Consider the following 15,829-nt stretch of genomic DNA (forward strand, 5'->3'; position numbering starts at 1 on the left):
GCATCCCTTTTTCTGAGGAGCACTCTAGCCAAAAATAGCAGATCTACAAGCTCACGTCGTGCCCGTGGACATTGTTATGCGTCGTTAACCCATTAACTGCCAGAAGTATTTTCATATTTTTTTAGCCAGTGCCAAAAAAAGTACTCAGGAGCCGAGATACAGAATTTTTAAGTTTTAAGTTAACACATTGAATGCCAAAAACGGTCCGGACCGTTTTTGAGGGTCCAAACGAGAAGTGCCGAAAACGGTCCGGACCGTTTTTGAGGGTCCAAACGAGAAGTGCCGAAAACGGTCCGGACCGTTTTTGAGGGTCCAAACGAGAAGTGCCGAAAACGGTCCGGACCGTTTTTGACCCAATTCTATTTTTATACATGTGGGCCACGTGGGGCGCTAAAACGAAACTTTGACATCACCCAAGCAGTTTCTGAGAAGAAGAGGCTGGATGTGGCTCCATGTCAAAAATCCTTCCGGTCGGCGTTTTCAATGTTATCTCCTTGATTAAAAGCTTAATATCTCCATTTCTTTTTAATGTGGTGGAAACGAGCCGTTTTCGATCGGCGATCACGCTGCAATGGAGGGTCGCGTTGGAAATATTATTGTTCCAGGCGTTAGTCGGGACCCTCCGCCGTCTCGCACGCACGCTTTGTTTACATGCACTTCCGCGTCAGGGCTTCTCACAGCACGAAATGTATAACGCAAGTGGATGGAAGAAATGCTGGCACTCAACGTATAATATTTTAATAAACCTCTGGCACCCAATGTGTTAACAAGAAAGTGGATAGGAGTCTAGATCTTCGAAAAATCATATCTCCTTAGTCTTTGGGTCAAATTGGGAAAAAAATTATATTAATAGCTGTATTATGTTAAAGTGCTCATGTGGCCCATAGTCGCTTCTTTTGGGCTGGTTTTCCTAGACCTGGTTGCTCGTTTCTCTCACAGAATCTGGCAACACTGGTGGCGGCCACCGACGGGAAGAAGCCGAAAGACAAAGAAGATTTATAGTAGGATAATAAGAGGATTAATGACATAGGATTGATCTCGTTTTTCCTTGTGGTACAGAGCTCTAAAAAACTGCCCAACAAGCTCATTCAAACCGACTGCTTTATCAACTACTGCACTAAAACATCTGGGAGAATGTGAGGCTAATAATAGGTACTCCATGTTCCTTTTCTACAACGTATTGGGTGCGTGCAGCACGTTTCAGAATTGTTGACTGTCAATAGTTTCTTGACTGTGTCTGTCTGTCTGTCTGTCTGTCTGTCTGGCAAAGTCAGCGCAAGTTGTGAAGGCAGTAGGCCTGACCTCTAGTAGTCGAATAGTCGACTAATTAGTCGAGGGGTGTCTGAGTCGACTGCTAATCTTCGTCGAATTATATAAAAATAAATTGAAATTATAAAAAAATAAAAATATGTTTTTTTTTTTTATTCGACTGAGAGATTGGCCTAGTTTGTTATATTAATTAACTAATAGTTTGCCAAAAATAGGATATACATCATTATTTATTGGGAGAAACCAATAGTATATGTTAAATCAGACACTAAGCACCCCTACAGCCCAAATGGAATGTTCCTCTATTGTATAACATATTTTTTTGCATGATTTGACTGAGAGATTGGCAGTGGAATCAGACTGATTCCACTGACAATCTCAGTCAAATCATTATTTTTTATTTTTTTTTGTGTTGCATTAGTCGACTGCCAGTCGACTATTGGCAATTAGTCGCCAATCAGATTCGACTACACAAATCCTTAGTCGGGGACAGGCCTAGAAGGCAGCAACGCAGAGGGAGGAGGCGTTTGGTTTTTTTTCACCCCGCCTACCACCATGAGTGGGTGTTGGGTTACGGACTACTTACAATACAATCCATGCTAACATTAGGCAATCTGTTCCCTGAAGTTCCTGAAAGATATGGTGCAAGAAGGAATCATGCTAGAGCAGTGATTCCCAGAGTTCCTAAAAAGATAAAATGGTACAAGAAGGAATCATGCTAGAGAAGTGGTCTTCAACAGGGGGTCCGGGACCCCTAGGGGGTCCTCAGAGTTACTACAGTGGGTCCGCCAAATCTTTGTGTGATGTGATTTTTTTTTTTTACATTAACCACTTGAACCCTAGCATCCCTTTTCCGAGGAGAACTTAAGCCAAAAATAGCCGATCTACAAGCTCACAACGCCTCGCGCTGCGAGGCGTTGTGAGCTTGTAGATCGGCTATTTTTGAGTTACAGGTGTAGAGGGAAAAAAGATCAGCAAACGTTTATCTCAAATTTAAAAAATTACAATATAAAGGGGGTCCCTGCTTCATCTCTCTCTCAGCTAGGGGGTCCTTGGCCTGAAAACGTTGAAGACCCCCTGTGCTAGAGAGCATACCTAACCCGTGTAAACTCATTAATGAACGCAACAGGAGAAACGTGCTCAACGGCGTTTCTCAAATGAAGTGGATAAACCATCCACAACACTATACTACACTGTGCCCTGTACACCTATAGCCATCATCTGGTCCTTGTCAAGGTCGTATCCATACCCTCCAGTACAGAAGACTTTGTCAAATGCACCCAATTAGTCATATTCTCAAGTTACATGTGTAGGTTTTTTTCTTTACTTTTCTTCACCACTTGGAAGCCAATACAAGACGCTGACTAATCTGAATTTCCTAATAAAACTCTTGAGCGCTCAGATTATTTCATTCATTATTTAAGACCATTTTGATTAATATATTAGACTTCCTAATACTTTCTGGGGTCATTTTTTTATGGGTCACAAGTAAATATATATCCCTTTATTTTTTGTTTCCTACATTTTGTTTTTAATTATTATTTCAAAACAAAAAAGGGCAACATTATTCATTGATAAGTAACAAATTCAATGATTTATCAAAAATAATTTCATAAATAAAAAAATATAAATAAAAAATGTAAATCAGATAAATTCCATATTAGAAAACAAAATGTTTCAAGTAGTACTGAAAATAGCTGATCTACAAGCTCACAATGTGTCGCATCGCTGAATGTTTGTCCCCAGAATAGGGATGCTATATTTTAGATAATATCTAAAAAAATATATATATATTTTTTTGTTTAGATATTTGTGTAGTCCTTAACCCATTAAGACCTGGAACTCATCTGTGTCACTTTAGATTTCTTTGGCTATTCAAAAATAGCAGATATACAAGCTCATAGCGGGGCACCGAGTGCCGCGCTATGAGCTTGTAGATCTGCTATTTTTGAAAAATCTTTTTTCGTTTTCGATTCTTTTCAAAAAACGGTTAGGATTTAGAAAACATGTTTAAGAATGGCCTCAGGTCTTAATTAAGCCACGACCTAATGCTGCGCTCAATGACAATGACAAAAGCTACAAAGCGGCCAAAGCGTGGCCAGCTGTACTGCTGCCAAGTGGCCTGTGAAGTGTTGCTCAAGTCACACACATACGTAAATACATCAAACGGGTTGGGTTAACAGCCAGGATGAGTTTGTCTTGTCTTCCATTTACAGAACAAGAGCAGCCGAGTTGCGCGAGAGAGAGAGAGAGAGAAAGAAGAGTTGTGTAAAATGATGAAGCAAAAACATAATATGGCTGATTGATGCTTCACTGCGTCACTCATTGGAGCGCTGACAGCAGTCACGTCCTCACCAGTGTGTCAGGCGTCAACTTTGTAGATTCATATAACGCTGGCGGCTTCCATTGAAAAAGGACTTATTTAACCCATTAAAACCGGGAACGCATCTGTGTTATCGACTTAAACCATTACTTAATACTTTGGCTATTAAAAAATAGCAGATATACAAGCTCATGGCACGGCACCGAGTGCCGCGCTACGAGCTTGTAGATCTGCTATTTTTGAATAATAGTGAAAACTTTTGCAAATCTTTGATATATATATTTTTAAAGGGAACATTTTTAACTCAAATCTTTGCTTCTGGGGGTCCCTGGAACAACACATTTTAAGATGGGGGTCGGCGGACTAAAAATAGGGTTTAAGTGGTTAAACTGATGCTATATAAACTTGTTTTGCTGGGGGGGGGGGGGGGAGCCCCTGGAACCCCTTCAAGGACCCCTGGGGGTCCCCGAACACAAAGAACCACTGATTTATATTATTGTTATTATGTGAATAAATACTTGTCATTCATTCTCTCAGTGGGCTAGCTTTTAGCTGGTGAAATAACAAGTGAAACTAAACTGTTTCTCATTTTGCTGGGGACCCCCTAGTCACACCCTCAAGGACCCCCTGGGGGGGGGGGGGCATTGTGGTATTTGTTGATGACATGTATTATTGTGTTAATTACATTAACATCAACATTACTTAACATAATTAATGCTGATGAATTGAATACGTAGGACCACAATGGAAACTCCCCAGGACTTTTTGTTGTGTAAACATGACGTTTACATTTTTGACTAATTAGGCATTCAATCAATCAATCAAACTTTGAGAACTACAGTAATAGGTTTGTGTGGTATTTGTTCTTTGTGCTGATAAACTGTCAGACACCAACGTGCCATCAGTATTATTGACAAAACAGCCAGTGTAAAAACTCAACATTGATAAGAGCAGCCACCTTACTGGACTGCGAGGAAGGAGGAGATAAGGACACTTAAGTGACACAAATACATTGGAAGGTTAACTCCTTGTGGGAGGGGTCTGTTTCGAGTGCCGTTAGAGGTTGACAGATTTGTCTGTCTTTGTCTTTTTATATAAACCTGGAAATAAAAGTTTTTAACACTTGGAACCTGGTGTCTGGTCATAAATACAGTTCAGTGTTTTAAGCAACCCAACTACTATCACACTGCTATGGGCAGTGTGCTGTGCAGACACAACATGTTGCAGGTGAGGGAATCCTGACACATCAACGACCACTTGCCCTCACAAGTAGTGATCATTATAATAGACAGGATCTCTGTCTGTCTGTCTGTCTGTCTGTCTGTCGCCTTCACAGATTGGCCGAGCTATGTGTGACGTTTTAAGTGCCGCTGTCATAGGACTGACGCCACAGACCGGCCTCTGATAACGGCATTAGTCATTTTAAAAGCATAGCTGGGTTTTATCATGCGCCAGCATTGTCATGAATGATCACCACACAAAAATAAATAAATACCTACATTCTTAAAACACCCACTCAGTCCTAGCCCATCGATTACCCATGTCTTGACTGATAGTAAAAAAAAAGTGCTAGATCAATTCTAATCAATTTGAAAAACTTTGAAAATTGGAATTCGTAAAATTCAAACATACCGTAGCTGACCTCAAAACACTGAGTTTGTAAACTAGCAATTTTTGAACATCTTTTGAAGTCTTTTCTTCGCCATTTCTTCAACATTTCTTCGCCAACTGTATATCACATGCCCAAAATAGGGAGACCAGATTGAAAGTGGTAAAAAAAAGAAAGTTTAATAGTTTGCCTCTGGGTTTTTAAATGAATGGCCAACGGTGTCAATGTGAACTCTTGAATCATCATCACTCAACAAGCCCTTCAGAAATCCACGCTGAGCTACGGCTAAGCCTTTAGGCCGGGAGAGTTGGGCAACGCCACCAATTCCTCCGGGGGAACTCCCAGGTACATAAGGCAGAGCTAATCTGCTGCTGAGTGGAGGTTACGGCGGAGCCGGAGTTCTAGCCGTGACAAGAAGAGCAAGAACAGGGCAGCCGCATTCCTACAATAGGAAATCAAGCAGACAAGCAGGTTCACCGAGGGGGCTGACTGGCTGTGTCAGGGCCTGGGCTGGCTGTGTGTGTGTGTGTCAGGGCCTGTCTTATCACAGCAGGCCGTTGGCAGCCGGCATGTGAGCGCGTGTGAGTGCACACACACACACTCACACACGCCTAATCATTTGTAACAGAATAGAATGACAACCATTATATCTAGACAATGGTGTGCGAGTCTCGGTCCCATGTCTTTGGGTGATTTACACTTACTTTATATACGCTGTTGCAGTGCACTGAAAATGGGGACATTATGGCTCTTATTTAGCCGTCATCCTTTTCATTTAGTTTGACGTCGTTGTTAAGGCACGTTCTAACAAACATTAAAAAAGACCACAAAGGAAGACGAATGCTTCAATCTAAAATGCATCTTTTTTTTATGAAACCGAATAGGTTACTTACTACTGCTGATTATGCTACTGCTTTTAAATCGATTTAAAATCGATTAATTGTTGCCAGAAATAGACGATCCACAAGCTCACAACAAGGCGTCGCTCTCGCTCAGCTTGTAGATCGGCTATTTTCAGGGGCCGCGACACCATACGTGCGTCCAAGTCTACTACAACACATCAGGCATTATTTTGCCTCACACAATATCCCCACACACAATGAGAGGCAGCCAGGCAGCTACATGCAGCCTGTTGCTGTCTATCAAGTCAGACACAGTGTTTATCAGTGTGAACAAATGAATCACGCTGACGTCAGGAACCGGAGTGAAGGAGCACATCCAACACAGGCCACACCTCTCTCTCTCTCTCTCTCTGCATGTGGAATATGAGTCTCTCTCTGCAGGAAAAGAAAACCAACCAACATGGAAGGAAGGCAGTGGTGGAAAGTAACTAAGTACATTTACTTAAGTACTGTACTTAAGTACAATTTTGAGGTATTTGTACTTTACTTGAGTATTTACAATTTCCAATACTTTTACTTCTACTCCACTACGTCTCAGAGGCAAATATTGTACTTTTACTCTACTACATTTATTTGAAAACTTTAGTTACTAGTTACATTTCAGATATAAAGGGATGATGTAAAGAAACATACATTACCCACTTTAACCCTATTTTATACCTAAGCTATTTGAAAATAGCCGATCTACAAGCTCACAACGCGACGCGTTGTGAGCTTGTAGATCTGCTATTTTCAAATATTTAGTACTTTTACTTTTGGTACTTTAAGTACATTTTGATGCCAATACTTTTGTACTTTTACTCAAGTAAAATTTTAATTCTGGACTTTTACTTGTAACAGAGTATTTTTATATTGCAGTATTGGTACTTTTACTTAAGTAAAGAATTTGAGTACTTTTTCCACCACTGAAGGAAGGAGCCTGGCCTCAACGCAAATAAGGGTAACCGTACCATGTTGGCAACTTTACAGGGCCGGGACTACCCACACTACCCACAGGACTACCCACACAACAACAGGCCACAATCATCCACCCACAGGGACAAAGCGACAGACAACACACAGACCCGTATGTATGGGTGTGTGTCGTCTGTCATCCATGTGATCGTCACACACACACAACGATGATAGTATGATGTATGTTTTGTGCATGCATGTGCATTTCATCTACTGTATATACAAAACAAAAGAAGAGAAACATAATGCTTGTATTTGCCTTTCAAGGTCGAGACAAATTATCAGCTGAACCCTAACTCGGGATGCACCGATTGGGAAATTCTGGGCCAACACCGATATCCAATAGCGATTTTTAACACATTGGCTGCCAAAGACGCATATCTGCGTTCTATTTAATTTCTCGCCTGGCTGCCAAAGACGCAGATCTGCGTTCTATTTAAAAAAATATATATATTTTTTTTTTCTTATTTTTAGACCCAAAGACCAAGGAGATATGATATATCAAAGATTTAAACTCCTATCCACTTCCTTGTTAACTTAAAACTTAAAAAATCTGTATCTCGGCTCCTGAGAACTTTTTTTTTCAATGAAAAATCTCTGGCAGTCTACAGCAAAAAATCTGAAATAATTCTGGCAGGAAATGAGTTAAAATAACAGTTTGGCCGATAATAAATTAATTATAAAAAAACAACTTCGTTTTGAACTCCATCAGCCCTTCTACACACAGTACACCATCTTTTAATGAGCACAAATTCAAGCATTAAAATTTATGAAATAAACCGATAAACATCGACCACTGGCATCAGTGAATGACATCTTATTTGCCGATATACAGTCAGCAAGGCGAGTATCAGGTCTATATATACGGTATGTATGCCGATAACTCAGTGCTCCCCCTAAACCTAACCTCAAGTATACAGTAGAATTTGTCAGAAATAGACACGAAAATATTTTTAGAGACAAGATAGAGATAGGATTAGGATTGTGGTTAGGGGGTAGCATTAGGATCAAAGGTTAGGATCAAAGGTTAGGTTTAGGGGTTGGGGTTAGTGCTTTAGGGGTACAGTTATACTTAGTTGCACGTTGGAAATAGCTGATCTACAAGCTCACAACGTGTTGCAGCAGCAGCACACACCTACTCAGGCTTTAAGCGTTACAAATGCCAAAAACAAATACGTTAAAATGAATAAATAAGGCTGTCCTATACAACTTTGATGAAAGCACAAGTTAGTAGTGCAAACATCAAGTGTGTGTGTGTGTGTGTGTGTGTGTGTGTGTGTGTGTGTGTGTGTGTGTGTGTGTGTGTGTGTGTGTGTGTGTGTGTGTGTGTGTCTCTCTCTCTCTCTCTCTCTCACCGATCTGGCGCTTGGTGACAGAGCTCCGTTGGGGAGGTAGGGGCTGCCGAGGTTACTGAGGTTAGCCAGATCTGGGATCATGAGGAAGGGGTAGCCGGCGTAGGGAGAAGGCTTGAACAGCCCTCCATCCTGCTGTCTCCTCAACGCTGGAGGAGAAAGTACCAGTTTCATGTTTAGTGTCTGTAACAACTTACTCTCAGAGCCATGGATTAACAAAGATGTACTGTAGGGCTGTCACCATTACACATTTATGTTGACGATTAATTGTGACTCAAATAATTGCGATTATTAACGATTTAATTGTGTGTTTAACATTGAACATATGAATACAAGATAAAATTCTGTTTGCCTCTTAGGCTTCGTAATAAAAAGATTCCACAGGGCAGATATGACAATTAACTTAAATATACAAAGAAATGTACATATTTCATCATTTTATACATGTAAAAATAGCAGAAATAAATAGCTGATCTACAAGCTTACAGCGCTTGTAGATCTGCCATTTCTGATTTGAAAATATGTTAATATTTTTCAACATGGAAATGATTATGACAATTATGCAAAGATAATTGCGATTATCTCAAATAATAGCATAAGATTATCTCTTGTCCAAAGGTTAAAGAGTTCATTTAGATGGCATGTTATTTAGACAGATGCTAGGTTCTTTGTGTACCTGGTATCCTATAGTTTCAATGTACAGATTTATTATTTTGATGGTATATCGTCTAGAGACTGATGCTAGGTTCTTTGGTATCCTATAGTTTCAATGTACAGATTATTATTTTGATGGTATGTCGTCTAGACTGATGCTAGGTCCTTGGTTTACCTGTGATCCTAGTTGACTGAGGCATTACACTGTCTCTCTGCATTTGATGTGTGTTTACCTTGCTTACTGTAAAGACTCTCTCTGGACGAGAGTGTCTGCTAAATGCCTACATTGTAAATTGTACTCTTATTCAGAGCGACTTACAATAAGCAAGGTAATCCCCATAGACAGAATGCAGAGAGACAGTGTAGTGCAGTGGTTCTCAAACTTTTTCATGTCAAGGACCCCCAAATTGACATTAGCCCGCGGACCCCCATTTGAAAAGATATGCCAGGGACCCCATAAGAGAAGATTTTTTACGGCTCTAGCAGTGATTGTCAACCATTTTAATTTCAAGGACCCCCAGTTTGACATGCATTAGGCTAAGGATCTCTTGGACCCCAATTTATATTGTAAAATCAATGTTAATGTAACTCTGAGAGTGTACAAATGGAACCAAATGGACCCGTTAGGGTCCATTTGGTTCCATTTGGTTCCATTTGTACACTCTCAGAGTTACAGACCCATAAGGGTCAATTTGGTTCCTAACTATCTATCATTTAGCTGGGGACCCCCTGGAACCCCCTCAAGGACCCCTGGGGGTCCCCGGACCCCACTTTGAGAACCAATGGTGTAGTGCATGACTCTGAGGAAGATGCAGTAGCATTGAAAACGTCAGTTGTTTGTTTCTATACATGGCGTCTTGATCAAAGAAGCTTATTGTGCGAGCTGCTCCAGTGTTGTGTTGTTGTTCCTTTGAGACAGTGTGTAGTCGTGCCTCAAGAAACTAGGATCCCCTGGTATTAAACAACAAACATACTGTCGAAATAACAATCTGTACATTGAAACTATAGGACACCGGGTCAACAATGATCCTATAGCATCTGTTTAATATAACATGCCATCTAAATTACATTCTTAACATTGTGGTCAAGAAAAACAAACCCGAGAAACAAAAACATGACAGCGAGTGACCAAGACATGTCTGCATGGTAGCCATATCTTGGTCAATCGCTAGTTCATTTTGCAGTGGTTCTCAAACCTGTTTTAATTTCAAAGACCCCCATAACTCTGAGCGTGTACAAATGGAACCAAATGGACCTGAGAAGGCCCATTTGGTTCCATTTGTACACTCTCTGAGTTACAGACTTGTTAAGGGTCCACTTTGAGAACCACTGGCACTATATTGCTGCATTTCAGGTTCAGTATTTCCATACATTAGCATTAGTGTGATTTGTTACCTTCTATAAAGAGTTCTCTCTGTCTGGCATAGTTCTCCAAGTCAGGTCTGGAGAACTGCGGCCGTCTGTCTGCCTGCAGAAAAACAAACAAACAAACACAAACTCAAGACAAAGAAGGTATCGGTTTACCACTTAATTAAAAAGAAAGAAAAAAAAAAGAAGAAAAAAAAAGTAGAGTAAGTGATGTTCTTTGGTTAAAACAAAAGAAAGAAAGTGTTAAAAAGCTCTATATTCTGATAGTAATCATTGCCATGTGTTTGTTCAGTAAGAGGGGGGTATCCTTAAGAACCTTTAAGTGCTATTTTATATACTATATATTATATACTATATTGACAATAGCCGATCTACGGGATAGCCATAACAAGCTTGTAGATCTGCTATTAACTTGGATGTAAGTTATCAATTAATTAATTAATCGGTGGTTGGTTCACCTTACTGATCATCGATTTATTGATAAGCGTTGATTTTCCTGCTTAGATCATTGGTTCTCAAAGTGGGGTCCGCGGACCCCCAGGGGTCCTTGAGGGGGTACCAGGGGTCCCCAGCAAAACTAGTTAATATGGCGTCACAATCATTTAAACCACTTTAACCATATTTTATACTTTGGCTATTAAAAAATAGCAGAATACAAGCTCATAGGGTGGCACCGAGTGCCGTGCTATGAGCTTGTAGATCTGCTATTTTTTTTAAAATCCTGGCACAAATATCTTTGTGACGGGGGTCCGCAGCCAAAAAAAAACCATCATGTTGGGGGTCCTTGACATGAAAAGGTTTGAGAACCAGTGCCTTAGATAAGAGACCATGCTGAAACAGTTTGTCCTGAAAATACTGCTGTTTAAATGAACCAATCAATTGTCCCTGTAAACTATGTAAACTAATGTTGCATCAATAAGTTGTCACATAAAGAAATGTAATAGTAACCTCTGAGTAGTGGTCAATTCATTGTTTTAATTCTTACCAATTAAAACAATGTAAATTCTTAACGATTGATCAATCTTTAGTCGATTGATTGTTAGCATCTCTATCAGCTATTTTGTGGCACACATTTTGACCTACAAAAATGTGCCAGGTGTAAAAGTGTCAAAGTGGTTTTAAGCCTTTTTTTTTAAACAGTTTGCTAAAGCAACCCCCATGGGTCCTTGGGGGGGTTCCATGGGTGTCCCCACTCCAGCCAAATTCAGTTCAACAACTTCAACCTTTCACATCAGACATTTGAAAATAGACAAGCTCACAAAGCAAACTTTGTGAGCTTGTAGATCTGCCATTTTCAAAATAATCTTGATCATCTAAAATTTGGAAAATTTGGGGGGTCCCTGGCACCAAATATAATTATCAGATGAGGGTCCAAGGCCAAAAACATTCATTCATTTGGGGGGGGGGGTCCTTGTCATGAAAAAGTTTGAGAACCACTGTGCTAAAGTTTGTGCAGTGTGTTTGTAACAGTGTGGAGTTAAACCTAACAGTTGGCTAAAGTAGTGTCAGTTAAACTTAACACTTTACTAAAGTAGTGTCAGTTCTATTTAACGCTTTACTAAAGTAGTGTCAGTTAAACCTAACACTTTACTAAAGTAGTGTCAGTTCTATTTAACACTTTACTAAAGTTGTCAGTTTTATTTAACGCTTTACTAAAGTAGTGTCAGTTAAACTTAACACTTTACTAAAGTAGTGTCAGTTTTATTTAACGCTTTACTAAAGTAGTGTCAGTTAAACTTAACACTTTACTAAAGTAGTGTCAGTTAAACTTAACACTTTACTAAAGTAGTGTCAGTTAAACTTAACACTTTACTAAAGTAGTGTCAGTTAAACTTAACACTTTACTAAAGTAGTGTCAGTTAAACCTAACACTTTACTAAAGTAGTGTCAGTTAAACCTAACACTTTACTAAAGTAGTGTCAGTTAAACCTAACACTTTACTAAAGTAGTGTCAGTTAAACCTAACACTTTACTAAAGTAGTGAGAGTTAAACCTAACACTTTACTAAAGTAGTGTCAGTTAAACTTAACACTTTACTAAAGTAGTGTCAGTTAAACCTAACGCTTTACTAAAGTAGTGTCAGTTAAACCTAACACTTTACTAAAGTAGTGTCAGTTAAACCTAACACTTTACTAAAGTAGTGTCAGTTAAACCTAACACTTTACTAAAGTAGTGTCAGTTAAACCTAACACTTTACTAAAGTAGTGTCAGTTAAACCTAACACTTTACTAAAGTAGTGAGAGTTAAACCTAAGACTTTACTAAAGTAGTGTCAGTTAAACCTAACACTTTACTAAAGTAGTGTCAGTTAAACCTAACACTTTACTAAAGTAGTGAGAGTTAAACCTAAGACTTTACTAAAGTAGTGTCAGTTAAACCTAACACTTTACTAAAGTAGTGAGAGTTAAACCTAACACTTTACTAAAGTAGTGTCAGTTAAACTTAACACTTTACTAAAGTAGTGTCAGTTAAACCTAACGCTTTACTAAAGTAGTGTCAGTTAAACCTAACACTTTACTAAAGTAGTGAGAGTTAAACCTAACACTTTACTAAAGTAGTGTCAGTTAAACTTAACACTTTACTAAAGTAGTGTCAGTTAAACCTAACGCTTTACTAAAGTAGTGTCAGTTAAACCTAACACTTTACTAAAGTAGTGAGAGTTAAACCTAACACTTTACTAAAGTAGTGAGAGTTAAACCTAACACTTTACTAAAGTAGTGTCAGTTAAACCTAACACTTTACTAAAGTAGTGTCAGTTAAACCTAACACTTTACTAAAGTAGTGTCAGTTAAACTTAACACTTTACTAAAGTAGTGTCAGTTAAACTTAACACTTTACTAAAGTAGTGTCAGTTAAACCTAACACTTTACTAAAGTAGTGTCAGTTAAACCTAACACTTTACTAAAGTAGTGTCAGTTAAACCTAACACTTTGCTAAAGTAGTGTCAGTTAAACCTAACACTTTACTAAAGTAGTGTCAGTTAAACTTAACACTTTACTAAAGTAGTGTCAGTTAAACCTAACACTTTCCTAAAGTAGTGTCAGTTAAACCTAACACTTTGCTAAAGTAGTGTCAGTTAAACCTAACACTTTACTAAAGTAGTGTCAGTTAAACTTAACACTTTACTAAAGTAGTGTCAGTTAAACCTAACACTTTACTAAAGTAGTGTCAGTTAAACTGAACACTTTACTAAAGTAGTGTTAGTTAAACTTAACACTTTACTAAAGTAGTGTCAGTTAAACCTAACACTTTCCTAAAGTAGTGTCAGTTAAACCTAACACTTTGCTAAAGTAGTGTCAGTTAAACCTAACACTTTACTAAAGTAGTGTCAGTTAAACTTAACACTTTACTAAAGTAGTGTCAGTTAAACCTAACACTTTACTAAAGTAGTGAGAGTTAAACCTAACACTTTCCTAAAGTAGTGTCAGTTAAACTTAACACTTTACTAAAGTAGTGTCAGTTAAACCTAACACTTTCCTAAAGTAGTGTCAGTTAAACTTAACACTTTACTAAAGTAGTGTCAGTAACTAAAGCAGTGTCAGTAACTAAAGCAGTGTCAGTAACTAAAGTAGTGTCAGACTCAGTAACTAAAGTAGTGTCAGACTCAGTAACTAAAGTAGTGTCAGTAACTAAAGTAGTGTCAGTAACTAAAGCAGTGTCAGTAACTAAAGTAGTGTCAGTAACTAAAGTAGTGTCAGTAACTAAAGCAGTGTCAGTAACTAAAGTAGTGTCAGTAACTAAAGTAGTGTCAGTAACTAAAGTAGTGTCAGTAACTAAAGTAGTGTCAGTAACTAAAGTAGTGTCAGTAACTAAAGCAGTGTCAGTTACAGTATAACTAACAGTATACAGTATAACTAACAGTATACAGTAGAAGTGTTCTACCTCAGAGTCCTCGGAGCTGCTGGTGTTCTCGGACTCGTTGACCAGGCTGGACTTGACGTCGTCCAGGTCTCGCTCGGCGGACACATTCTCGGAGATCTTCTCCTCCTGCTCCCCCTCGTCCTTAAAGGAGATCAGCTCGTCGTTGGCCCCCAGATCATCTCCTCCTCCCCCGTTCATCTGAGGCATGTCGGACAGGAGGACACTCTCTCCCCCGAAAAAAAAGACAACGAGCTATGAACTATTAGCTCCTCTGAGAGAGACACTAGACTACTAGTAGTAGTGTTGTTGTTGTTATTGGGATATAAGATCCCTGTGGTAAACCACTATGGGATGAGGGGGTGGAGGGGGGGAGGGGGATGCAGCAAGTATGTAAAGCTAAAAAAAACAAACAAAAAAAAAAAAACACGTATAGCTGCGTTATAGCACAGCTTGTGTGGGCTTGGTTCTTTCTTGTCGATGTTTAAACGACAAAAGAAAAGCAACTCTTGCCTGGAACTGGTACTGGACTATGAGCTAGCCGGTTGGGCTAGCTTCTTTTTTAGCTAGCTACCAGTGACTTTAGAATAGCACTGAATGCTACGATGGCTGGTTTTAGTGTTGCTTCTTCTCCGCTCTCCGCCAGGCCGGGGAGGATATGGTCTCTAGCCCAGGCTGCTGGTTCTTAGTGGCGGCTGGGCTGGCTCAGCCAAGTATAACTGCAACAAAGAAAAGTCCTACTAATACCGATAATAACACTCACACGGGCCCGGAGAACACGCTCCATTCCGTCCACAGCCTGGTTATAATAGTCATTTTCGTCTTGCTATTAAAAGCTATAAAGAGAAAAAAAAGAGAAAAGAAAAAAAACGTGATCTCTCTCTCTAGACTGAAAGGAACAGAGCAGCGCGAGCGGCGGCGCTCGAGCGCACGAGACACTGAGAAAAGTTTGCTGCGAACAAAGTGGTGGAAACCGTGTTATTCACTACTTCTCTCCCCTCCATCGTCGTCGTTCGTTTTTTTTAATCCATCTTCTTCTTTAACGACGCATAACAATGTCCACGGGCACGACGTTTTAATTAAAGTGGTAGTTTTTTTTTTCCCCCCTCTTCCGCGTTGTTAACGCACACAAAAAAAAATCTGTGCCCGAATGGAGAAGTTTTTCCTCTCTGGTGTGTATTGTGGAGGCGTGGGAACCTCAACCATTCCACTGTGTGGCTGAGTGGAGGACAAGGGAAAAGCAGCCCCAGCCAGGGCTGCCAGGTTTTGCGAGAGAAACAAGCAAACCAGGTCTATGAAAACAAGCCCAAAAGAAGCGACTAAACTAGCCCAGTGCTTCTCAAACTTTTTCATGCCAGGGACCCCCAAATTGATATATATTTGGCCGGGGACCCCCCCATCTGAAAATATGTTGTGCCAGGGACCCCCCCCAGAAGCAAAGATTTGTGTTAAAATGTTCGGTTTAAAAGAAATATATTCAAAGATTTGCACAAATCTTTCAAGATTTTTCAAAAATAGCAAAAGTATAAAAAGGTTAAAAC

At 39.5% G+C, this 15,829-nt stretch overlaps 1 pseudogene across 1 annotated transcript in view; it reads right to left on the bottom strand.

Annotated features, from left to right (window-relative positions):
* LOC308078126 (transcription factor 7-like 1-B) overlaps window positions 1-15,488 on the bottom strand; it is a 33,842-nt pseudogene extending 18,354 nt beyond the window's left edge. The window contains exons 1-3 of the transcript XR_013935044.1: window positions 14,313-15,488; window positions 10,459-10,531; window positions 8,413-8,558 (exon numbers count right to left, since the gene is read on the bottom strand). The product of XR_013935044.1 is annotated as a transcription factor 7-like 1-B (transcript). The remainder of the gene's footprint in view (window positions 1-8,412; window positions 8,559-10,458; window positions 10,532-14,312) is intronic.
* Window positions 15,489-15,829: the final 341 nt, after the last annotated feature.

The sequence above is a fragment of the Gymnoscopelus braueri genome (assembly GCF_963280865.1).
Source record: "Gymnoscopelus braueri genome assembly, chromosome: 22".
NCBI lineage: Eukaryota > Metazoa > Chordata > Actinopteri > Myctophiformes > Myctophidae > Gymnoscopelus > Gymnoscopelus braueri.